The sequence below is a fragment of the Pristiophorus japonicus genome, chromosome 11, assembly GCF_044704955.1.
Source record: "Pristiophorus japonicus isolate sPriJap1 chromosome 11, sPriJap1.hap1, whole genome shotgun sequence".
Classification (NCBI taxonomy): Eukaryota; Metazoa; Chordata; class Chondrichthyes; family Pristiophoridae; genus Pristiophorus; species Pristiophorus japonicus.
The window spans coordinates 212,325,580-212,335,931 of record NC_091987.1 but is presented as its reverse complement, the minus strand read 5'-3'; positions in this window follow the sequence as shown (position 1 = coordinate 212,335,931).

The following is a 10,352-nucleotide window of genomic DNA, read 5'->3' as shown; positions in this document are numbered from 1 at the left end:
GAGAATTCCATAGGATCTCCACTCTCTGGGTGAAGAAGTTTTTCTTCATCTCGGTCCTAAATGCCTTACACCTTATCCTTAGACTGTGAACCCTGGTTTTGGACTTCCCCAACATTGGGAACATTCTTCCTGCATCTAACCTGTTTAAACCCGTCAGAATTTTAAACGTTTCTATGAGATCCCCTCTCATTCTTCTGAACTCCAGTGAATACAAGCCCATTTGATCCAATCTTTCTTGATATGTCAGTTCCGCCATCCCGGGAATCAGTCTGGTGAACCTTCGCTGCACTCCCTCAATAGCAAGAATGTCCTTCCTCAAGTTAGGAGACCAAAACTGTACACAATATTCCAGGTGTGGCCTCACCAAGGCCCTGTACAACTGTAGTAACACCTCCCTGCCCCTGTACTCAAATCCCCTCGCTATGAAGGCCAACATGCCATTTGCTTTCTTCACCGCCTGCTGTACCTGCATGCCAATCTTCAATGACTGATGTACCATGACACCCAGGTCTCGTTGCACCTCCCCTTTTCCTAATCTGTCACCATTCAGATAATAGTCTGTCTCTCTGTTTTTACCACCAAAGTGGATAACCTCACATTTATCCACATTATACTTCATCTGCCATGCATTTGCCCACTCACCTAACCTATCCAAGTCACTCTGCAGCCTCATAACATCCACCTCGCAGCTCATACAGCCACCCAACTTAGTGTCATCCGCAAATTTGGAGATACTACAATTAATCCCCTTGTCTAAATCATTAATGTACAATGTAAACAGCTGGGGCCCCAGCACAGAATCTTGCGGTACCCCACTAGTCACTGCCTGCCATTCTGAAAAGTACCCATTTACTCCGACTCTTTGCTTCCTGTCTGCCAACCAGTTCGCAATCCACGTCAGCAAACGACCCCCAATCTCATGTGCTTTAACTTTGCACATTAATCTCTTGTGTGGTGTCATGTATCTTACATTATTATATATAACTGTATCCTAACATGCTATACATGACTGTAATAAGATATGACCTGTAACCACCAGCATACCTTACCACCAGGGGTACACTTGCAAGAGACAGGTATATAAGGACAGGTCTCAGGCAAGTGCAGCATTCCAGAGCTGTGAAATAAAGGTGCAGGTCCAGAGTGACCTTGACTTCACTACATGCCTCGTGTGAATCTGTACTGAGGGGACAGGACTTTACAGTGGCGACGAGTTATGGGATTACAGCATCCACAGAATGGCGAACAACGGATCAGATGAAAAGTACAATGCAGGAGACAATTAGGAGGACTTTATAGAAAGGCTCCAGCAAAGCTTTGTAACCAAAGACTGGTTAGGCGACGATAAGGCAGACAAGAGAAGAGCCCATCTCTTGACCAGCTGCGGCTCGAAAACATACGCTTCAATGAAGAATCTGTTGGCACCCGAGAAACCAGCAAGCAAGTCGTTTGAAGAATTGAGCACACTGGTAAGAGACCACCTGAAGCCAGCGAGCAGCCTACACTTGGCCAGACACAGGTTCTACAACTACAGACGCTGTGTGGGCCAGAGCATACCCGACTTCGTGGCGGAACTTCGGAGGTTGGCTAGTTTATGTGAGTTCTCCGATGAACTGAGGAGAGAAATACTGAGAGACTTTTTCATTGAAGGAATAGGCCACGCAGGCATATTCCGAAAGCTCATAGAGACCAAGAACTTGACCTTAGAGGCAGCAGCACTGGTTGCACAGACATTCTTGGTAGGGGAAGAAGAAACGAGGTTGATTTACAATGCAGGTACGACAACTAACGAAATATCAGAACAAGAAGTTCACAGCAGTAAACAAGCTGCTACCCCTACACACAGACAAAACCGGGAGAACAGGCTCTCAACAGCAGGCAGAAGCCATCAAGGGCCACAGGAATGGCCGTTCAGACCTCATCAACCCACAATGCGAGCAATCAACTACAAACTGAGAGAAGCTCAAGAGAGATCAGCCAGACGCAGCTCATTCTTTGGAAACACTTTGAACAATGGAACAGATCTGTGCTGGAGGTGTGGGGGTGGGCACTCGTCAAGGGGATGTCAATTTCAGCAGGCTGTTTGCAGAAATTGTGAATATACAGGGCATTTGGCCCGCATGTGCAAAAAAACGGCAGCTCGGCTGGTATACGAATCGGATGGGTCGGAAAGCGGAACAGAAGATGGTGGGGACAGTATCCGGGACACCGATGTACAGCGGGGCAACACGATCAATGGCCGCTGCTCCTACAACAGGACACCTTCGATAATGATGAGGGTCCTACTCAACGGGATATCTGTCAACATGGAGCTGGATACGGGAGCGAGTTAATCTCTCATGGGCGCTCAACAATTTGAACAACTGTGGCTGCATAAAAGAGACAGACCAAAACTCACAAGGGTCGACACCAAACTCAGGACCTATACCAAAGAAATCATACCAGTCCTCGGCAGCGCCATGCTCTCTGTCACACACAAAGGGAAAGTGAACCGACTTCCCCTGTGGATTGTCCCCGGAGACCCCCCAGCACTGCTGGGGAGAAGCTGGCTGGCAAAACTAAACTGGAAATGGGATGATGTCCATGCCATGTCATTAGAGGAACGGACCTCCTGCTCAACAGTTATAAAGCGATTTGAACATCTCTTTCAGCCAGGTGTGGGCACTTTCAAAGGGGCCAAAGTCAAAATCTACATCACACAGGATGTTAGACCGGTCCATCACAAGGCCAGAGCTGTACCCTATGTGAACACGAACTAGACAGGCTTCTGCGGGAAGGCATTATATCACCTGTGGAATTTAGCGACTGGGCAAGTCCCATCGTCCCAGTCATGAAGCCTGATGGATCCGTACGAATCTGTGGGGACTACAAATCTACCATAAACAGAGTCTCCCTATAGGACCAGTACCCGCTGCCCAGAGCGGAGGACTTATTTGCCACATTGGCAGGAGGTAAACTTTTCTCAAAATTAGACCTCACATCTGCGTATATGACGCAAGAATTGACCGAGGAATCCAAGCTACTCACCACCATCAACACACATCGAAGCCTTTTCATGTACAATCGATGCCCATTCGGCATCAGGTCGGCAGCTGCCATATTCCAGCGCCAACATGGAGAGTCTGCTCAAGTCCATCCCGGGGACGGTTGTATTTCAAGACGACATTCTTATCACGGGCAGGGACACCGACTCCCATCTCCGTAATTTGGAGGAAGTACTAAAGCGGTTGGATCAGGTAGGCCTACGAGTCAAGAAATCCAAGTGCCTGTTTCTCGCACCCGAGGTTGAATTTTTGGGTAGAAGGATTGCCGCTGATGGAATCCGCCCAACAGAGTCCAAAACGGAAGCAATTCACCTGGCACCCAGGCCCCGGAATGTTTCAGAACTGCGCGCCTTTCTCGGGCTACTCAATTACTTTGGGAACTTTATGCAGAACTTAAGCATGCTGCTGGAGCCTTTCCACGTGCTACTCAGGAAGGGTGTGATTGGTTTTGGGAGACGCCCAGGAACGCACCTTCAATAAGGCACGCAACCTTCTGTGTTCCAACAGTGTTTTGACTTTCTTTGACCCAGGTAAAAAGCTAGTTCTCACATGCGATGCGTCAGCGTATGGGGTCGGGTGCGTTTTGCAACATGTCAATAGTGCGGGCAAATTACAACCCATAGCTCATGCCTCCAGGTCACTTTCGCGGGTGGAGCGCAGGTATGGAATGGTAGAGAAGGAGGCGCTCGCGTGCGTGTACGGTGTCAAAAAGATGCACCAATACCTTTTTGGGGCCAAGTTCGCGTTAGAAACCGACCACAAGCCCCTCACTTCCCTCCTATCCGAGAGCAAGGCAATAAACACCAACGCCTCGGTGCGAATTCAACGGTGGGCACTCATGCTGGCGTCCTACGACTATACCATAAGGCACAGACCAGACACAGACAACTGTGCCGACGCGCTCAGCAGGCTACCCCTGGCGACCACGGAAGGGTCTGACGAACAGGACTGTGAGATAGTCATGGCAATCAATGCCTTTGAGTCCACAGGTTCACCCAAGATGGCTCGCCAAATCAGAGCCTGGACGGCCAGCGACCCCACATTATCCTTAGTAAAAAGATGTGTCCTAACCGGTGACTGGGCAGAGGCTCGCGATGCCTGCCCCGAGGAATTAAAACTCTTTCACAGGCGCATGCATGAGCTATCACTACAAGCAGACTGCCTGATGTGGGGCAGCCGAGTAGTCATGCCTCTGCAAGGCAGAGAGGCATTTGTCCAGGAGCTACACCGCGAGCACCCGGGGATCGTTCTCATGAAGGCCATAGCCAGATCCCACGTCTGGTGGCCTGGTATTGACGCAGACTTGGAGCTCTGCGTCCGAAGGTGCACCATTTGTGCCCAACTCAGCTGTGCCCAACTCAGCAATGCCCCCAGGGAGGCTCCACTGAGCCCCTGGCCTACCAAAACGTGGTCGCGGGTGCACGTAGACTATGCGGGCCCATTCATGGGCAAAATGTTCCTTGTAGTTGTAGATGCATTTTCAAAGTGGATCGAATGCACCATTTTAAACTCGAGCACAACCTCCACCACTGTGGAGAGCCTCGCAACCATGTTTGCAACGCACGGAATCCCTGACATATTGGTCAGTGACAATGGTCCGTGCTTCACCAGCGCAGAATTCCAAGAATTTATAATTGATCATGGCATAAATCACATCATGGCGGCACCATTCAAGCCGGCCTCCAATGGCCAGGCGGAGAGAGCAGTGCAAATCATTAAACAAGGTATGCTTAAAATCCAAGGTCCCACGCTGCAGGGTCGCCTGTCGCGACTGCGGCTGGCATACAGATCTCGTCCGCACTCACTGACTGGGATCCCCCCCGCGCAACTGTTGATAAAAAGGACTTTAAAAACAAGGCTCTCATTAATCCTCCCAGACATGCAGGAAATCGTTGAGGCAAAGCGCCGTAAGCTGACTGAGTACCATGACAGAAATTCGAGGGGGAGATGGAATGAGATAGGGGACAAAGTGTTTGTACTAAACTATGGCAGGGGTCCCAAATGGCTTGCAGGGACAGTAACGGGCAAGGAAGGAAACAGGCTACTGGTATGACAAATGGACAATGGCAAAACCTGCCGGAGGCATGTAGACCAAGTCAAAAGCAGATTTACCAACAACACTGCGGAACCAGAGGCAGACTACAATGTGGAACTCTCACCACACCTGGTGGACAGACAGAGGGAACAACCTGAGGAAAGGGCAATCCCAACAGACAGCCCAGGCGAGTCAACAACAATCACACCAATCGAAACAGACAGCCCAGGCGAGATACCAGCAACCACACCCAAAGCAAAACAGACCAAGGCAAACAACTGAACCACAACTCAGACGCTCCATGCGAGAGCGTAGACCACCTGAGAGATTGAACCTATAAAGACAATAAGACCTTGGGGGAGGGTGATGTCATGTATCTTACATTATTATATATAACTGTATCCTAACATGCTATACTTGACTGTAATAAGATATGACCTGTAACCACCAGCATACCTTACCACCAGGGGTGCACTTGCAAGAGACAGGTATATAAGGACAGGTCTCAGGCAAGTGCAGCATTCCAGAGCTGTGAAATAAAGGTGCAGGTCCAGAGTGACCTTGACTTCACGACATGCCTCGTGTGAATCTGTACTGAGGGGACAGGACTCAACATGTGGGACCTTGTCGAAAGCCTTCTGAAAGTCCAAATACACCATATCAACTGGTTCTCCCTTGTCCTATCTACTGCAAACATCCTCAAAAAATTCCAGAAGATTTGTCAAGCATGATTTCCCTTTCACAAATCCATGCTGACTTGGACCTATCATGTCACCTCTTTCCAAATGCGCTGCTATGACATCCTTAATAATTGATTCCATCATTTTACCCACTACCGATGTCAGGCTGACTGGTCTATAATTCCCTGTTTTCTCTCTCCCTCCTTTTTTTAAAAGTGGGGTTATATTGGCTACCCTCCACTCCATAGGAACTGATCCAGAGTCTATGGAATGTTGGAAAATGAATGTCAATGCATCTGCTATTTCCAAGGCCACCTCCTTAAGTACTCTGGGATGCAGACCATCAGGCCCTGGGGATTTATCGGCCTTCAATCCCATCAATTTCCCCAACACAATTTCCCGACTAATAAGGATTTAGAAACATAGAAACATAGAAAATAGGTGCAGGAGTAGGCCATTCGGCCCTTCTAGCCTGCACCGCCATTCAATGAGTTCATGGCTGAACATGCAACTTCAGTACCCCATTCCTGCTTTCTCACCATACCCCTTGATTCCCCTAGTAGTAAGGACTTCATCTAACTCCTTTTTGAATATATTCAGTGAACTGGCCTCAACAACTTTTTGTGGTAGAGAATTCCACAGGTTCACCACTCTCTGGGTGAAGAAATTCCTCCTCATCTCGGTCCTAAATGGCTTACCCCTTATCCTTAGACTGTGTCCCCTGGTTCTGGACTTCCCCAACATTGGGAACATTCTTCCTGCATCTAACCTGTCTAACCCCATCAGAATTTTAAACGTTTCTATGAGGTCCCCTCTCATTCTTCTGAACTCCAGTGAATACAAACCCAGTTGATCCAGTCTTTCTTGATAGATCAGTCCCGCCATCCCGGGAATCAGTCTGGTGAACCTTCGCTGCACTCCCTCAATAGCAAGAATGTCCTTCCTCAGGTTAGGAGACCAAAACTGTACACAATACTCCAGGTGTGGCCTCACCAAGGCCCTGTACAACTGTAGCAACACCTCCCTGCCCCTGTACTCAAATCCCCTCGCTATGAAGGCCAACATGCCATTTGCTTTCTTAACCGCCTGCTGTACCTGCATGCCAACCTTCAATGACTAATGTACCATGACACCCAGGTCTCTTTGCACCTTCCCTTTTCCTAATCTGTCACCATTCAGATAATAGTCTGTTTCTCTGTTTTTACCACCAAAGTGGATAACCTCACATTTATCCACATTATACTTCATCTGCCATGCATTTGCCCACTCACCTAACCTATCCAAGTCACTCTGCAGCCTCATAGCATCCTCCTCGCAGCTCACACTGCCACCCAACTTAGTGTCATCCGCAAATTTGGAGATACTACATTTAATCCCCTCATCTAAATCATTAATGTACAGTGTAAACAGCTGGGGCCCCAGCACAGAACCTTGTGGTACCCCACTAGTCACTGCCTGCCATTCTGAAAAGTCCCCATTTACTCCTACTCTTTGCTTCCTGTCTGACAACCGGTTCTCAATCCATGTCAGCACACTACCCCCAATGTGCTTTAACTTTGCACATTAATCTCTTGTGTGGGACCGTGTCGAAAGCCTTCTGAAAGTCCAAATATACCACATCAACTGGTTCTCCCTTGTCCACTCTACTGGAAACATCCAAAAAATTCCAGAAGATTTGTCAAGCATGATTTCCCTTTCACAAATCCATGCTGACTTGGACCTATCATATCACCTCTTTCCAAATGCACTGCTATGACATCCTTAATAATTGATTCCATCATTTTACCCACTACCGATGTCAGGCTGACCGGTCTATAATTTCCTGTTTTCTCTCTCCCTCCTTTTTTAAAAAATGGGGTTACATTGGCTACCCTCCACTCCATAGGAACTGATCCAGAGTCAATGGAATGTTGGAAAATGACTGTCAATGCATCCACTATTTCCAAGGCCACTTCCTTAAGTACTCTGGGATGCAGTCCATCAGGCCCTGGGGATTTATCGGCCTTCAATCCCATCAATTTCCCGACTAATAAGGATTTCCCTCAGTTCCTCCTCCTTACTAGACCCTCCGACCCCTTTTATATCCGGAAGGTTGTTTGTGTCCTCCTCAGTGAATACCGAACCAAAGTACTTGTTCAACTGGTCCGACATTTCTTTGTTCCCCGTTATGACTTCCCCTGATTCTGACTGCAGGGGACCTACGTTTGTCATTACTAACCTTTTTCTCTTTACATACCTATCGAAACTTTTGCAATCCGTCTTAATGTTCCCTGCAAGCTTCTTCTCGTAGTCCATTTTCCCTGCCCTAATCAAACCCTTTGTCCTCCTCTGCTGAGTTCTAAATTTCTCCCAGTCCCCGGGTTCGCTGCTATTTCTGGCCAATTTGTATGCCACTTCCTTGGCTTTAATACTATCCCTGATTTCCCTTGATAGCCACGGTTGAGCCACCTTCCCTTTTTTATTTTTACGCCAGACAGGAATGTACAATTGTTGTAGTTCATCCATGCGGTCTCTAAATGTCTGCCATTGCCCATCCACAGTCAACCCCTTAAGTATCATTCGCCAATCTATCCTAGCCAATTCACGCCTCATACCTTCAAAGTTACCCTTCTTTAAGTTCTGGACCATGGTCTCTGAATTAACTGTTTCATTCTCCATCCTAATGCAGAATTCCAACATATTATGGTCACTCTTCCCCAAGGGGCCTTGCACAACGAGATTGCTAATTAATCCTCTCTCATTACACAACACCCAGTCTAAGATGTCCTCCCCCCTAGTTGGTTCCTCGACATATTGGTCTAAAAAACCATCCCTTATGCACTCCAGGAAATCCTCCTCCACCGTATTGCTTCCAGTTTGGTTAACCCAATCGATGTGCATATTAAAGTCACCCATTATAACTGCTGCACCTTTATTGCACGCACCCCTAATTTCATGTTTGATGCCCCCCCCAACATCACTACTACTGTTTGGAGGTCTGTACACAACTCCGACTAACGTTTTTTGCCCTTTGGTATTCTGCAGCTCTCCCCATATAGATTCCACATCGTCCAAGCTAATGTCCTTCCTAACTATTGCCTTAATTTCCTCCTTAACCAGCAATGCTACCCCACCTCCTTTTCCTTTTATTCTATCTTTCCTGAATGTTGAATACCCCTGGATGTTGAGTTCCCAGCCCTGATCATCCTGGAGCCACGTCTCCGTAATCCCAATCACATCATATTTGTTAACATCTATTTGCACAGTTAATTCATCCACCTTATTGCGGATACTCCTTGCATTAAGACACAAAGCCTTCAGGCTTGTTTTTTTAACACCCTTTGTCCTTTTAGAATTTTGCTGTACAGTGACCCTTTTTGTTCTTTGCCTTGGGTTTCTCTGCCCTCCACTTTTCCTCATCTCCTTTCTGTCTTTTGTTTTTGCCTCCTTTTTGTTTCCCTCTGTCTCCCTGCATTGGTACCCATCCCCCTGCCATATTAGTTTAAATCCTCCCCAACAGCACTAGCAAACACTCCCCCTAGGACATTGGTTCCGGTCCTGCCCAGGTGCAGACCGTCCGGTTTGTACTGGTCCCACCTCCCCCAGAACCGGTCCCAATGCCCCAGGAATTTGAATCCCTCCCTGCTGCACCACTGCTCAAGCCACGTATTCATCTGCGCTATCCTGCGATTCCTACTCTGACTATCACGTGGCACTGGTAGCAATCCCGAGATTACTACTTTTGAGGTCCTACTTTTTAATTTAGCTCCTAGCTCCTTAAATTCATTTCGTCGGACCTCATCCCTTTTTTTACCTTTGTCGTTGGTACCAATGTTCCTCCTTCTTACTAGACCCTCTGACCCCTTTTATATCTGGAAAGTTGTTTGTGTCCTCCTTCATGTTTCCAGTCTACTTTAGCCAACTCTGCCCTCATCCTACTGCAGTCCCCTTTGTTTAAGCATAGTACGCTCGTTTGAGACACTACTTCCTCACCCTCAATCTGTATTAGAAATTCAACCATACTGTGATCACTCATTCCGAGAGGATCTTTTACTAGGAGATCGTTTATTATTCCTGTCTCATTACACAGGACCAGATCTAAGATATCTTGCTCCCTTGTAGGTTCTGTAACATACTGTTCTAAGAAACAATCCCGTATGCATTCTATGAATTCCTCCTCCAGGCTACCCCATGCGATTTGATTTGACCAATCGATATGTAGGTTAAAATCCCCCATGATTACTGCCATTCCTTTTTCACATGCCTCCATTATTCCCTTGATTATTGCCCGCCCCACTGTGAAGTTATTATTTGGGAGCCTATAAACTACGCCCACCAGTGACTTTTTCCCCTTACTATCTCTAATCTCCACTCACAATGATTCAACATTTTGTTCATTAGAGCCAATATCGTCTCTCACAACTGCCCTGATATCATCCTTTATTAACAGAGCTACCCCACCTCCTTTCCCTTCTCGTCTATCTTTCCGAATCGTCAGATACCCCTGTATGTTTAATTCCCAGTCTTGGCCACCCTGCAACCACGTTTCTGTAATGGCCACCAAATCATACCCATTTGTAATGATTTGTGCCGTCAACTCATTTACTTTATTTC